Here is a 14,826-nt window from a genome sequence, read left to right on the forward strand (position 1 = left end):
AGAATGCAGGCATCGATCCCACTACCTCTCGCTTGCGCTTGCTGCTTCCTACCGATTGAGCTAAAGTAAGCCCAAAGTAAGCCCACGTGAGCCAATCGCGTTTCTCTGCTGTGGCTTACTTTTGACCAATCGCGTTTCTCTCCTGTGGCTTACTTTTGACCAATCGCGTTTCTCTCCTGTGGCTTACTTTTGACCAATCGCGTTTCTCTCCTGTGGCTTACTTTTGACCAATCGCGTTTCTCTCCCATGGCTTACTTTTGACCAATCGTGTTTCTCTTCTGTGACGTACTTTTGACCAATCAGCGGCTCCTATTATTGTCATCTTTGCAACAGGTAAGGCTATTCTTCATTACTGTATAATCGTTTAATATTTATTCATATACATTGTGTATTTTTGGAAAATTAGACATGCCAATATAGCTAGCTAGCGTGTATATTACAGGTTTACTTCAGTACCTGTGAACCTGTAACTTTTCCCATGATAAAATACAGAAAAGAAAACATGTAGCTACTGTTAAGTTAATTAGCCGGCCGCTAATTAAGCTATATCCTCCTGAGACCAAAAAAAGTTTAGTTAATAATTTAGTATTTTGTGTGTCATTACATTGTTTAGAGCATAAGAAAGTTTTTTGCAAAAACGTTTTTTTATTTTGTTTATAATGTTCATATAGGTTATACTATGTCTTCTTTATAGGACACTACTAGGACTCATTTTTTATTATTATTTTATTTAAAAAGACGTGATCTAAAAAAAAAACATTGTTTTTGCCTATTCATGTCTTTAAATAAAATAATAATAAAAAATGAGTCCTAGTGTCCTCTACAGAAGACATAGTATAACCTATATGAACATTATAAAAAAAAAAAAACCTTTTTGCAAAAAACTTTCTTATGCTCTAAACAATGTAATGACACACATAATACTAAATTAACTACACTTTTTTTGGTCTCAGGAGGATATAGCTTAATTATATCAGTGTTTTATATCCTGAAATTGTTTAGGTTTCAGGATTTTATATACCAAACTTTGTATGAAGATGATTCCCAACTATGTTATAAAAGATAACAGAATGATTTGATATAGACTTCCATTTTGCTTTATGCAATATGTGTGTAAAATGGCCATAAGCGGGTTTTCCCATTTTATACAATGTATCTATGTATCTAATTTGCATATTAATGTATTCTTGGGACAACATGTAATGAAAAAAGAAGTGTAATAATGGGAGTTAGTAGTAATTGCCAAGATTTTCATAATAATATCTAATATTTCATATAATTTCTTTCCATATTGTCACCCAAAATGCCTGAAAAACATGATTTAAGTCCTGCTGTGTAGTTTGCTAAATTATTGTATCACACTTAACATACAGGTATCTTTTAGATTGACACAGGTAATAGTCTCTTTCTGATTTTCATTTCAGAAAATGTACGCATACCCCGTTTTTCGTCGCCAGTCAGCAACATCAAACCGTCTCCTCATGGCGCCATCGGCGGAGGCGAAGCAACTTCAAAATGTGGTGTCTGGAAGGGCCAAATCGAAGGAGGAGGTGCTGGCAGAGGCAAGTACTTTTGTCTGCACAAACGGTGGAGATCCCAGTGACCAGTTTTTAGTACTGGCTCACTGCAAACTTCAGTTTGGGATGTACCAGGGTCAGAGATTTAGATGGCTCCTGGAAAACTCTCTGGGGTACGCAGTGTATTTGGTGCTCAGCATTTCCAGTGAGAAAGCGCAGACAACCCCCCTGTCAGAAAATAAACAACTGTTCCTACAGTACACTTCTCATATTAGAGAGATGGCAGAAGAAGTAGAGAAGTATAAGAGGAAGCAGGAAATGCAAGCAGAAGCCCGGGCAACTGGAGACCAGGGCTGCTTGATGGTGGAGTTTGGTGACTTTCAGGGCCGGTCCATGAAGGATGTTTATGAAGACCAGAGCAATGAGGCCGAATCCCTCATCAGGTACTTGGTTAAGGCAGATGCCAGGCCCAACACTAACATGGCCATTTTCAAGGCGTATGTCCTGAAAAGACGGGCTTCTGATATGGGCACCAGTGTACATCAGCCTGCACGTCCACCTGCAGCCTCCAGTACCTCTGCACGTCCACCTGCAACCTCTAGTGCCTCTGCACGTCCACCTACAGCCATCCAAACTGGTTTACAGCAGACCGCCACTGTGAAAGCACTGTTGGCGCGTGGCAAACATTTGTCACCTTCACAGCTGGCAAAAAAACTAATGTCACCAGTTAAACCCTGTGAGTAGGAGTGTAAATATAGAATTTTCCCTACAGCAGTTCTACATGTATTGATTTATCGTCATGGCAAACTTGTCCACTTGTTGTTTCCAGATCCATTACTGCAGTCCACTTTACCTCCTCCGGCAGCAGAACCCCCAGCCAAACATTTGGTCCCAAAGCAGCTTTTCGCTACTGGTAAGTAAGCAACATCTTACATATGTTTGTCTCCATGTATTGATCACAGTAATAGTTTTAACATTTGTGCTCCAGGCACTTCCATTCCCACTGCTGAAGATGATGATGAGGAGCTGGTATTTGCTGCATCACAATGTGAAGCACAGCTAAATACAGGTGTGGCATATGACACAAATGCAAATATTATAAGAATGTTTTGTGGAAACCCACTGAGAATCATTATTTTTGAAAATAAATAAACATTTTTAAATATTTTTTGTTTACAATACAGAATTATGTGACATCATGCCTCAAGCGGGAGGCATTCTTTGAGTGCACTTCTTCCAAACCTTAAGGATGTCCAAAGGTGTCAGTGTATTTATTTGCGTTTCCGAACTTACCTGTTGCTAAACAATCACTGGATAACTTTTTCACACCGCTTGCTCTTCTCACTCACTCAACCTGAGCAGACAGGATGGTGGAGATTCATTGTTCTAATAATTAGAGGAACCGTTTTTCCTTATTGTGTCTGTGTGCATGCTTCATGTCTGTGGGCATCATACTTTTTTTTACTGAATTCATCACGACTCATTTTCCTTCTTTCATTCCATCTAATCCTCATTCTCAAAGAGCTATATTGATCCCATATTCCTTACATCAATAAAGTGTACACTGTGTTCTTTGCTTCTTGACACTAATACCATTTTCTTCACTGTTATTCCTAAATATAATCATAATTATTATTAATACTTGTTTAAAATTACTGCTTCGCCGGCTGTTTGTGGACTGCATTTATGGCATATTACTATCAAATAACAGTCATCCTTATATTGTTTATGTTACTGTTCACTCAGAGGCCTGTGCCGGTCCGTCTCCATCAGCGGAAACAGCACAGACACCAGCTCTTCCTCATCATCAGCCACCAGCTGAGCTTCCTAGTCACTGGAGAGATCATCTTCCACCTTTTCAGCATGAGTGGATCCGGAACACACTGTTTAAGGCCAACATGCGAACCGGAAAGCCAGAAATAGTGTCCCAGCTGAAGCTTTGGTGGTATCCTCCTCAGCCCCCTTTAATAAACACCCAGCCACCCGCCTCACCTGACCTCTTCTTCTGTCGGCCCATTTTCTTATGGATGCCGCTAAAGATGTGGTTGTTTCCTCTTGTCTGCGTTCGCCCAGACTGTGGTAAGCACAGACTTACAGCGGCAGGACTTTACCGTACCGTGCGCAAGGTCTTGGACATTGATGGGTGGTATGACCTTGCCACTGAGTATCTGGAGTGCAAACGCTGCAAAAAGAAGTATCCAGCTTGGAATGAGGACATCTTAGGACAGCTGGATATGGGCCACCGCAGTCAGTTTCCAGCTTTGCTGACATACAGGTAATCCATAATGACAATCATTCATTATCAGGCGCTTTTATTTGTGTTATTTTTTCCAACCAAAGCATTTGCATGATTATACTGTTGTTTCTTTAGATACTCATGTGACAACCGGGTGGTGAGGATGATGAGGGAGAGGACACTGGGCAACAGTGTGACTCAGCTCTACAAGAAGCTGATGGAACAACACAGTGAGGCATGGACACAGCGTGTCCTGCAGTACCTGACTGCCTGTGAACCATTCACAAGGTCCTCCCTTGTGCAGCCTCCTGTGTTTGCTGAGCCTCCCCTTTTACCTGCCCTTCCTAAACCTAAGTGGAACTAGGGGGCGCGGCACGGCTGCTGACCCTGTGCTTCTCCGTTCGTTTGTTTGTTGTTTGTGAATTTTTGGCGTTAATCGTGTTGTAAACTTTTGTTTTGTTCACGTCCTTGAGTTAAGCAACATGGAAATGGATTACTTGCGCGCAGTGGTGATCTTTTTTATCCTATATGCTGTCGTTAGAGAGAACTTTGCCCTAGCCGGGAACAATGAAGGAAGTGAACGAACGTCGCCACTGATTAAATACTCGAGGGAATTTCTTCTTGCCCTAAGGAATAAAGCTGTGTCTGTGGACTTAAATCACGTATCATCAACCCCTCATGGAAAAGCCCAAGGTAGGAAAACGAAAAAAAGAGGCTCGAGGGGGGGCGTTCGTAACAGGTTGAGAAGGCGAGGAAACAGACACCCGCTTCCCATCATAACTCTGTCAAACGTCAGATCATTAAATAATAAACTGGATGAGATCACAACACGTCTCCGGTTTGATGAGGATTTTCGGAGGAGTAATTTGCTCTGCTTCACAGAGACATGGCTTCACGAGGACAGCACTTGCATTGATATGGAGGGATTTACAGTTATAAGAGCAGATCGTGATAAGGTGTCATCTCAAAAATCCATCGGGGGAGGACTCTGTATGTTTATTGACAGCGCTTGGGCTTCACAATTCAAAGTACTCAAGAGAGTGTGCACTAGAGACTATGAGCTGCTGTCTGTATCTATCAGGCCGTTTTACCGTCCGCGGGAGTTTGGGCAAATCACCATTATTCTTGTTTATGTCCCAGGGCCTAATAACAAAGAAGCTGCGGAAATAATAACCGACAGCTTCAATGCTGCTCTCTCCCGATCAGCAGATCAGCCAGTGTTTATTTTGGGGGATTTCAACACATGTCAGCTGTCACCTCATCTACCCACTCTGCAGCAGTATGTCACCACGCCCACTCGCTCCACTCGCATACTGGATCAGTGCTTCGGTAACATCCCAGACGCATATAAGGCAGTGAGTCGCCCTCCTCTTGGTAAGTCCGATCACAATGTCATTCATCTCCTTCCAACATACAGACAGAAAGTCAGGCGTGAAAAACCACTCCTGAAAACTGTACGTCAATGGACTGAGGATGGGGAGGAGGAGCTCAGAGATTATTTTGACTCTACAGATTGGCGCATGTTTTTTGACGCATGCTCTGATCATCACGAATTGACAGACACAATCACATGCTATATCAAGTTCTGTGAAGAAACTGTTATCACTTCCAAGATAGTTCAAGTGTTTAGTAATAACAAGCCATGGCTCTCAAAGGATCTTAAAATGTGTCTGAATGAGAAAAGGGCTGCATTTTTGAGAGGAGAAGCTGACTTAGTAAAGGAGAAAGAGAAGGATTTCAAGCGTAAAGCTTTTACAGCAAAAATAGATTTTAAGAATAAGGTTGAGCAAAGATTTTGTACAGGCAATGCAAAACAAGCATGGGAGGGATTAAATACAATAATGGGTAGGGAAAGAAAAAAACAAAGTGTAAACGTGGCAGATTGTGGCAAATTTGTTAATGATTTAAACATTTTCTATGGAAGATATGATGTGAGAGACCCAAAAATAGGGTGCAATATTACCTGTGATCAGATTGGTAGTTATGAACATATACAGCTTTCTGAAGAAGAAGTAGCCATGTGTCTCTCTAAAATCAGACCAAACAAAGCCCCTGGGCCTGATGGCCTCCAAGGAAGGGTGCTAAAGGTATGCTCTCAACAGCTTAAAGGGGTTCTTACTCAGCTGTTCCAAATTTTGCTGAATTGTGGTGTTTTTCCAAACGTATGGAAGAAGTCCACAATAATACCTGTGCCTAAGGTCTCTAGGGCTACAGACCTTGGAGACTTTAGACCGGTGGCACTCACTCCACTCTTAGCCAAGTGTATGGAGAGAGTGGTCAGCACCCATCTTATGGCTTCTGTTGGGAATCAACTTGACCCCCTTCAATTTGCCTATAGGTCACACAGGGGCACAGAGGACGCAACTCTTACTCTTGTAAATCAAATAGCTAAACATCTGCAACAACCAAAAGCACTTGCTCGGGTTCTTTTTATTGATTTTACATCTGCTTTTAATACTATGCAAATTGATATTCTTTTAGAACAACTTCATAGGATGAATGTGAATGGTGGGCTCATTCACTGGATTAGAAGTTTCTTAACTGACCGCCCTCAGAGAGTCTTAATGAATGGGGTCTACTCAGATGAGCTTGTCATAAATACTGGACCACCACAAGGCTGCGTGTTGTCACCTCTGTTGTTTTCAATCTATATAAATGACATGACTGTGCACAGCACCAATGTTAGTTTACTTAAGTATGCTGATGACATGGCCTTGGTAGGACTTCTCACAGAAAATAATGCAGCACATGAGGAAGCTTATTTTAGCCAAGTCACTTTACTGCAGGACTGGTGTCAGACTGTTAAACTGGAAATTAATGTGACTAAAACAAAAGAACTTATAATACGAACGAAACCAAGAGGGGCCAGTAACATCACCCCTGTTGTACTTAACAGCCGGCCTGTGGAAGTAGTGGAACATTTTAAGTACTTGGGTACAATCATTGATTGCACTTTAAGTTTTAATGTTAACTCAGAGAGTATTTTTAAGAGAGCTAACCAGCGATTGTTTTTAATTAGAAAGCTGAGGAGCTTCAAGGTCAGTCAACACATTCTTGAGATGGCATATAGGGGTCTGGTAGAAAGCATTTTACAGTTCAATATAACAGCTTGGTATGGCAATCTGAATGTGAAAGACAAAAACAAGCTTTCCAAAATTGTTAATATTGCAGGGAAGGTGATTGGCAAGTCACAAAGGCAGCTTGGGGATGTGTATGATAGGGCGGTACTCAGGAAGGCCAGACAGATATCAGCAGACACCCTACACCCACTCAACTCAGAGTTTGAGTTGCTCCCATCTGGCCGTAGATTCAGGGTCCCAAGGGCGAGCCGGAACATTTATAAGAGATCCTTTATTCCCCATGCCATACAGGAACTTAATTTAAACTGAAAGCGTCTTTGTGTTTTATATAACTTCTAATCGGCTGCGCTGCTTTCCATTTTCTGTTGTTGTATGTTGACGGTGGTAGTGTCATACTTTTAAACTGTGTGTATTTTGTCATTTTAACTGTTGTGTCACTGATGCATATATGTTTGGAGAAGTCAAAGACAAATTTCCACCAAGGTGGACAATAAAGTCTAACAATATGTGGCGAGGGGGGCGTGGTTCAGCGAAGTCTGTAGCGCGAGAGCAACGACGGAGCCGAGCGGTGAGTAAGTAGGTCAAGTGCAAAATGACGAACACCTGTCTCTGATTGCAGTAATTGGCGTGGGGAGATCGCATAAAAGCTGGCTGCTGCAAGAGAGCGTGAGAGAGAAGGACTGGGTACTCGTGCACGAGACGTGAGCTGGACGCTGAAGAGTGATGTTTGATATTGGAAAGAGTGATATTGGATATAGTGGAAAGAGTGATATTTTGAACGTGAACGTGATTTATGTTAGAGCGCGCACAGCGCATTTCTTCTTAACTAAATAAAAGTGTACGAGTCCCAGTCACGCCGACCCCTGTCTTCTTCCATCACACCAACACTGAACCTTTACTACACTGGTGCCGAAACCCGGGATGGAAGAAGAGGCCGGCGCCACACAGCCCCCGTCCCCACTTGCGGACATCATCCACGCGCTCGCGGGACTCCACCAGCAACAACATCGGGCCCTGCTGGCCATGGAGGAGCACCAGGAGCGTCGGTTCGAGACACTCCTCCGGGCCCAGCAGGAGGACCGTGAGCAGTTCCGGAGCTGGATGGACCAGGAGGTTCGGGCCACACCATCATCGCCAGCTCCAGCCTCGGCCCAGCCCATGCACCTCCACAAAATGGGTCCAGGAGACGATCCCGAAGCCTTCCTCGAGCTGTTCGAGAGGTCGGCCGAGGCCTGGGGCTGGCCGTCCACGGACTGGCCGATGCGGCTGATCCCGCTGCTGGCCGGAGAAGCCCAGATCGCCGCACAACAGCTGCCAGTCCAGAACCTCCTGGTATATGAAGACCTCAAGCGCGCCATTCTGCAGCGGGTTGGCCGGACCCCGGAGCAGAGCAGACAGCGGTTCCGGTCACTGGAGCTCGGGGAATCCGGCCGACCCTTCGCCTTTGCGCAGCAGCTCCGGGACGCGTGCCGCAAGTGGTTGATGGCCGACGGACGCGACGTCGAGGGAATTATAGACCACGTGGTACTGGAGCAATTCGTCGCGCGGCTCCCCCGGAAGACCGCGCAGTGGGTCCAGTGCCACCGCCCGACGTCGCTGAACCAGGCCATCCAGTTGGCGGAGGACCAGATGGTGGCGTGCCCAGGGGTCGGCGAACCCCTTCCAGCAGCTTCTCTCTCTCTCTCTTCTCGCCCTGTCCCTCTACCCAGGTCCCGTGGAGGATTCCTGCCCAGGCCAGCGCCCCGCTGGAGGACCGGACCTACGGCTGAGCCTGTTCCCGCACCCAGAACGCCGTCCAGGGGAACAGCCTCCGCCACTGCGCCTCCTGCACCCCCGCTCTCCCCACGCCAATCGCTTGACCCACTTCCCGCCATTGGGGCGGCGGGAAGGACTGGGCCGGCCTGTTGGCGTTGCGGGGACCCTGGACATTTTATCGATCGGTGCCCCGTAATGGAGGTGGGGACACTGGTCAGGGTCCCTGACACACCGCAGGCTGCCCCCGATCAAGCTGGGTTGTACCAAATACCTGTGAGTATTAAGGGGGGTACCTATCAGGCTTTGGTGGATTCAGGCTGTAACCAAACCTCCATCCATCAAAATCTGATACAACCAGAGGCATTGGATAAGAGCCGCACGGTTAGGGTTCGGTGTGTGCACGGGGAGGTGATGGATTACCCTTTAATGCCAGTCCTTATCCAATTTCGGGGCCAAAAGCATAGTGTGGAGGTGGCCGTTAGCCAACACCTCCGGCACCCGTTAATTTTGGGGACCAATTGGCCGGGGTTTAAAACACTATTGGGTTATTTGTGTGCGGGTGCTTCTGGGACAAAAAGGAAGCAGGAGAGGCGAGCGGTCGCTCAGGTTGGAGAGGCTGTGCCGGGGCCCTCGGTATCTGTCCCAGAGGTTCGGAACGCGGTTGAAAGAAGGATTCTTTCAGAGCGTGATGACTTTCCTCTGGAACAGTCCCGAGATGAGACGCTTAAAAATGCGTTTGACCAGGTCCGTACGATCGACGGGCAGCCCCTCCACCCCGACCGACCGCCCTCATATCCTTATTTTGCTATCATAAAAGATAAGTTGTATCGGGTGACCCAAGACACCCAGTCAAAGCAAGATACAACTCAGTTATTAGTTCCAAAGAGCCGTCGGGAAATGCTTTTCCAGGCGGCTCACTGTAATCCGATGGCTGGTCATTTAGGGCAGGCAGCTACACTAAATCGTTTAATGACCCGATTTTTCTGGCCGGGCATTCACGAGAACGTGCGCAAGTGGTGCGCGTCTTGTCGTGAATGTCAGTTGGTGAATCCACCGGCCAACCCAAAAGCACCTTTGTGCCCTCTTCCCTTAATGGAGGTCCCCTTCGAAAGAATTGGAATGGACCTCATCGGGCCATTAGAATGATCTGCACGGGGGCATCGCTTTGCATTAGTCCTGGTGGATTATGCAACGCGATACCCAGAAGCAGTGCCGCTTCGCAATATTTCCGCTAAAAGCGTGGCGAGCGCACTGTTTCAATTAATCTCCCGGGTAGGAATCCCGAAAGAGATTCTCACCGATCAAGGCACGGCGTTTATGTCACGCACTATTCGCAAACTGTACGAATTATTGGGCATTAAATCGATTCGCACCAGCGTCTATCACCCACAAACAGACGGCTTGGTGGAACGTTTTAACCGCACGTTAAAATCCATGATTCGTAAGTTCGTACGAGAAGACGCCAAAAATTGGGATAAGTGGCTAGAACCCCTCTTGTTCGCTGTACGCGAGGTCCCCCAAGCCTCCACGGGGTTTTCCCCCTTCGAGCTTCTCTATGGGCGTCAGCCCCGCGGGGTGCTGGACGTGCTTAGAGAAGCTTGGGAGGATGGACCTTCGAATAGCAAAAACGAAATTCAGTATGTCTTGGACCTGAGAACAAAACTCCACACTTTGGGGCGGCTCTCTATGGAGAATTTGTTACAGGCTCAGGACAAGCAAAGTCGGCTGTACAACAGGGGGACTAGACTACGCAAATTTGCACCGGGAGATAAAGTCCTTGTATTGCTTCCCACATCCAGCTCTAAATTACTCGCGAAGTGGCAAGGGCCGTTTGTGGTCACACGGCGAGTCGGGGACCTCGACTATGAGGTTGTCCGATCAGATAGGGACGGGGCACATCAAATTTACCACCTTAACCTCCTTAAAAAATGGAATGAGGCGGAGTCAGTGATGCTGGCGACGGTGGTAAGTGGGGAGGAGGATCTCGGTCCAGAAGCGAGCTCAAAATCCCAATCTCTCGCTCTGGCATTTGGCGGAGACCACCTCTCACCGTCCCAGATCACTGACATACGTAATTTACAAGCAGAGTTTGCTGATGTGTTTTCGCCCCTACCTGGTCGGACAAATCTCATTCAGCACCACGTTGAGACCGAACCGGGCGTAATAGTACGCAGCCGGCCGTATCGTTTACCTGAACATAAAAAGAAAGTAGTTCAGGATGAATTAGAAGCTATGCTGGACATGGGGGTAATAGAAGAATCCAACAGTGACTGGGCAAGCCCGATAGTTTTAGTGCCTAAAACCGACGGCTCCGTCCGGTTCTGTGTGGATTATCGCAAGGTGAATGCTGTGTCGAAATTCGATGCGTATCCAATGCCGCGGGTTGACGAATTGCTTGATCGGCTCGGTACCGCTCATTTTTATTCGACACTGGATTTGACAAAAGGGTATTGGCAGATCCCCTTATCTCCAATATCTAAAGAAAAAACTGCTTTCACGACGCCGTTTGGATTACACCAATTTGTTACTCTTCCTTTCGGCTTGTTCGGGGCTCCCGCGACCTTCCAGCGCCTGATGGACAGAATTCTCCGGCCGCATACTGCATATGCTGCTGCTTACCTGGATGACATTATCATCTATAGTAACGACTGGCAGCGGCATATGCAGCATTTGCGAGCTGTCCTCAGGACGCTGCGAGGGGCGGGGCTCACCGCCAACCCAAAGAAGTGTGCAATTGGGCGCGTGGAAGTTAGGTATCTGGGCTTCCACTTGGGTCATGGACAGGTGCGTCCCCAAATTGATAAAACCGCAGCAGTTGCGACCTGTCCAAGACCTAAGACCAAAAAGGAGGTTAGACAGTTCCTGGGGCTAGCTGGATATTACAGGAGGTTTGTGCCTAATTATTCGGACCTGGCTAGCCCGCTGACTGATCTGACTAAAAAGGAAGCACCAGATACTGTCCAGTGGACGGAGCGGTGTCAGCAGGCCTTTACCCAGATAAAGGCTGCTCTATGTGGCGGACCGCTCCTACAGGCTCCTAACTTTTCTCTCCCTTTTTCCCTACAGACTGACGCGTCGGACAGGGGGCTGGGCGCAGTCTTGTCCCAGGAGATAGAGGGCGAAGAACGGCCGGTGCTGTACATTAGTCGGAAGCTCTCGAAGAGAGAGACTATGTACAGCACCATTGAAAAGGAAGCTTTAGCCATCAAGTGGGCCGTTCTCACCCTCCGCTACTACCTCCTGGGTCGAGAGTTCACCCTCTGTTCGGACCACGCTCCCCTGCAGTGGCTCCACCGCATGAAGGATACCAACGCGCGGATCACCCGTTGGTATCTGGCCTTACAGCCTTTTAAGTTCAAGGTGATCCACAGGCCGGGTGCACAGATGGTTGTGGCTGACTTCCTCTCCAGGAGGAGGGGGGAGAGGGGGGAGGCTGCAGGCCGGACGGCTCCCCGGCCTGAGTCGGGCGGTGGGGGTATGTGGCGAGGGGGGCGTGGTTCAGCGAAGTCTGTAGCGCGAGAGCAACGACGGAGCCGAGCGGTGAGTAAGTAGGTCAAGTGCAAAATGACGAACACCTGTCTCTGATTGCAGTAATTGGCGTGGGGAGATCGCATAAAAGCTGGCTGCTGCAAGAGAGCGTGAGAGAGAAGGACTGGGTACTCGTGCACGAGACGTGAGCTGGACGCTGAAGAGTGATGTTTGATATTGGAAAGAGTGATATTGGATATAGTGGAAAGAGTGATATTTTGAACGTGAACGTGATTTATGTTAGAGCGCGCACAGCGCATTTCTTCTTAACTAAATAAAAGTGTACGAGTCCCAGTCACGCCGACCCCTGTCTTCTTCCATCACACCAACACTGAACCTTTACTACACAATAATAATAATAATAATAAGTGGCTGTTAGCTGTGTACGCCAGGGATGTTCTGGGGCGACTGGACGAGGTCAAGGCCAAAATAACATCTGTATTTGGCTGTGTTCTCAAGATGGACTCCACAAAAAAGGTATCACAGCCCTGTTTATATCCAGAAATTGTCCAGATATGGATATGTGTGTGTGTGTACATAATGCACAGTTATGAGTTTTTATTTTGTTTTGTTTTTAAAAATCTTTTTTTTCTTCAATAGGTCACAAAAAAACTTGCCGGTGCTGCTTCAGGAACAGCTGCCTGGTGCACAAATGTTGGTAACGAACACGGCCAAGTCCTTGTCTCTGTCCTAACAGCCGCCGAGGGACATGCACTGGACCCCATGGCAGCTGGCCTAATGAAACGCTACCGAGAGGCAGGAGAGGCATCCCCAAAGGTGATGTACGTGGACAGAGATCAGCACGGCCAGTCTCAGGTGAAGGCCATGTTTTCGGAGTGGGATGAGCTTGAAGTGCGCCTGGACATCTGGCATTTCATGCGGCGATTTGCTGCAGGTGTCACGACAGAGGCTCATCCGCTCTATGGGATCTTCATGGCACGTCTATCCATGTCCATATTCCAGTGGGATTCAGAGGATGTGGCTGCTCTTCGCCGTGCAAAGGAGGGTGAGCTGGCAGCAAAGAAGACTGGCTACATCTCAGAAAAGGCGGTCAGTGCTCGCATTAACCGGAGGGAGTTGGCACTGCACTGCCGGAGGAGGACCAGGGGGGAGGAGGAGACCACCATATTGATTGGGTCACTGATTGATCAGTTTGACAGTGTGGACGGGAAGGATACTCTGGGAGTTCCACTTCTGAACCATGAACGGATCCAGCAGATATGGAAAGAACAGCGGAAGCATGTACAGTGTATCCAAGACCCAGAGCACTTTCCGCTCTACATAAAGAAGGGGACACTGAAGAAAGGCGGTGTGGAGCTGTGCTGCTACAGGTGTGCTCGAGGCTCTACCTCCTTGGAGTCATTCCACCTCCACCTGAACCGTTTTATTCCAGGTATTACATACATATGGATTAGTAATTTTTCTGTAAAAAAATATAAGCACTGTAACTGCTTCCATTACGTTAAATTAATGTCACATTAATAAATGTCACAGTTTTACAGTTCTTTTCTGATGTCATAAAAGCATTGACAAAGCTGTCTTGCCTCACAAATCACTAATAACTCTGGTTATAATGACAATAATTTTTTTTATGTAATTACATAACTCTATTACATGTAACCAGCTACTTCATAGCACCTCATGTGTAGTAAATATATTGTACATATGTGACATATAAAACCCTTTTTTTTTTTTTTTTTTTACTTTTAGGAACCAGTGCCAGTGATGCGCATTTTCAAGCCTATCTCCTTGAGGGCTTGATGCGTTGGAATGATGACCGGATGGAAGATGCCATAAAAGGAGCGTCCTCCATCCGGTCATATGGCAGTGCCATGAGAGAGGTTGTGGACCAGCTTAGCAAGACAGTCTTTGGGAAGCCCTGGGATGAGCGCTATCGCCCTCCTGGAGCATATACAGGCAAGACATTCATTAATTTGTTATTTTGTAATACTCTACTAAGCATCAATTTAGCCTTAAATGTACTAGACAAAATATTAAGACATATTTTTTCCCCTTTTATTCTCGTAGGTGAATTGCTAGGAATAGAGTACCTTTACAGCCAGACTGGCAAAACACTGACTCCAGTGCTCCAGAACCCAGAGGATGAAGACAGGCTGGTGGAGGAAATTGATGACCAAGACCTGCAAGATGAGGGGTTTGAGGAAGAGATCACGGAGGACATCACAGTTCCAGTGCTGTACGAGAATGACCCCTGCCATGATCTCGCAAACAGCCCCTCATCTTTGCCTCAGCCTCAGTCCCCAGCATCACTGGCTGATGTATCAATGGCTGACGTGTCACTGGCTGAGCCATCCACATCAACTAGAGAAGGACACCAACTTGCCCCTGCCCCTTCAGTGTTGTCACAGCCATCTGACACTGGAAGCAGTTTCTCCGACGAGGCTCAGGTAAAACACTTTAAGGGCTTTATTTAATTTCAATCTCGTTTTATTCCACATATATTAACATTAATCTGAATTTACTAGGGAGCAGTCATTGGGCCCGATGGCATTGCTGGGTGGGACAAGGTCCAGGATATGGCAGGTTACCTGGTTGTTCTTCGTGAGGCTCCTTACCTCACTGACCTGCAGGTGACAGAGGCCATTCAGCTGTGGACAGCTCTCCATGACATAGACAAACAGCGGGTCAACTATCAGCCTCGACATCAGCCTCAGCTGACACATGGACGCTTTAAGGCACCAAAGCGGTC

The sequence above is a fragment of the Siphateles boraxobius genome, unplaced genomic scaffold, assembly GCF_051911475.1.
Source record: "Siphateles boraxobius isolate OS27281-9 unplaced genomic scaffold, OSU_SipBor_1 19, whole genome shotgun sequence".
In the NCBI taxonomy this organism is placed as follows: domain Eukaryota; kingdom Metazoa; phylum Chordata; class Actinopteri; order Cypriniformes; family Leuciscidae; genus Siphateles; species Siphateles boraxobius.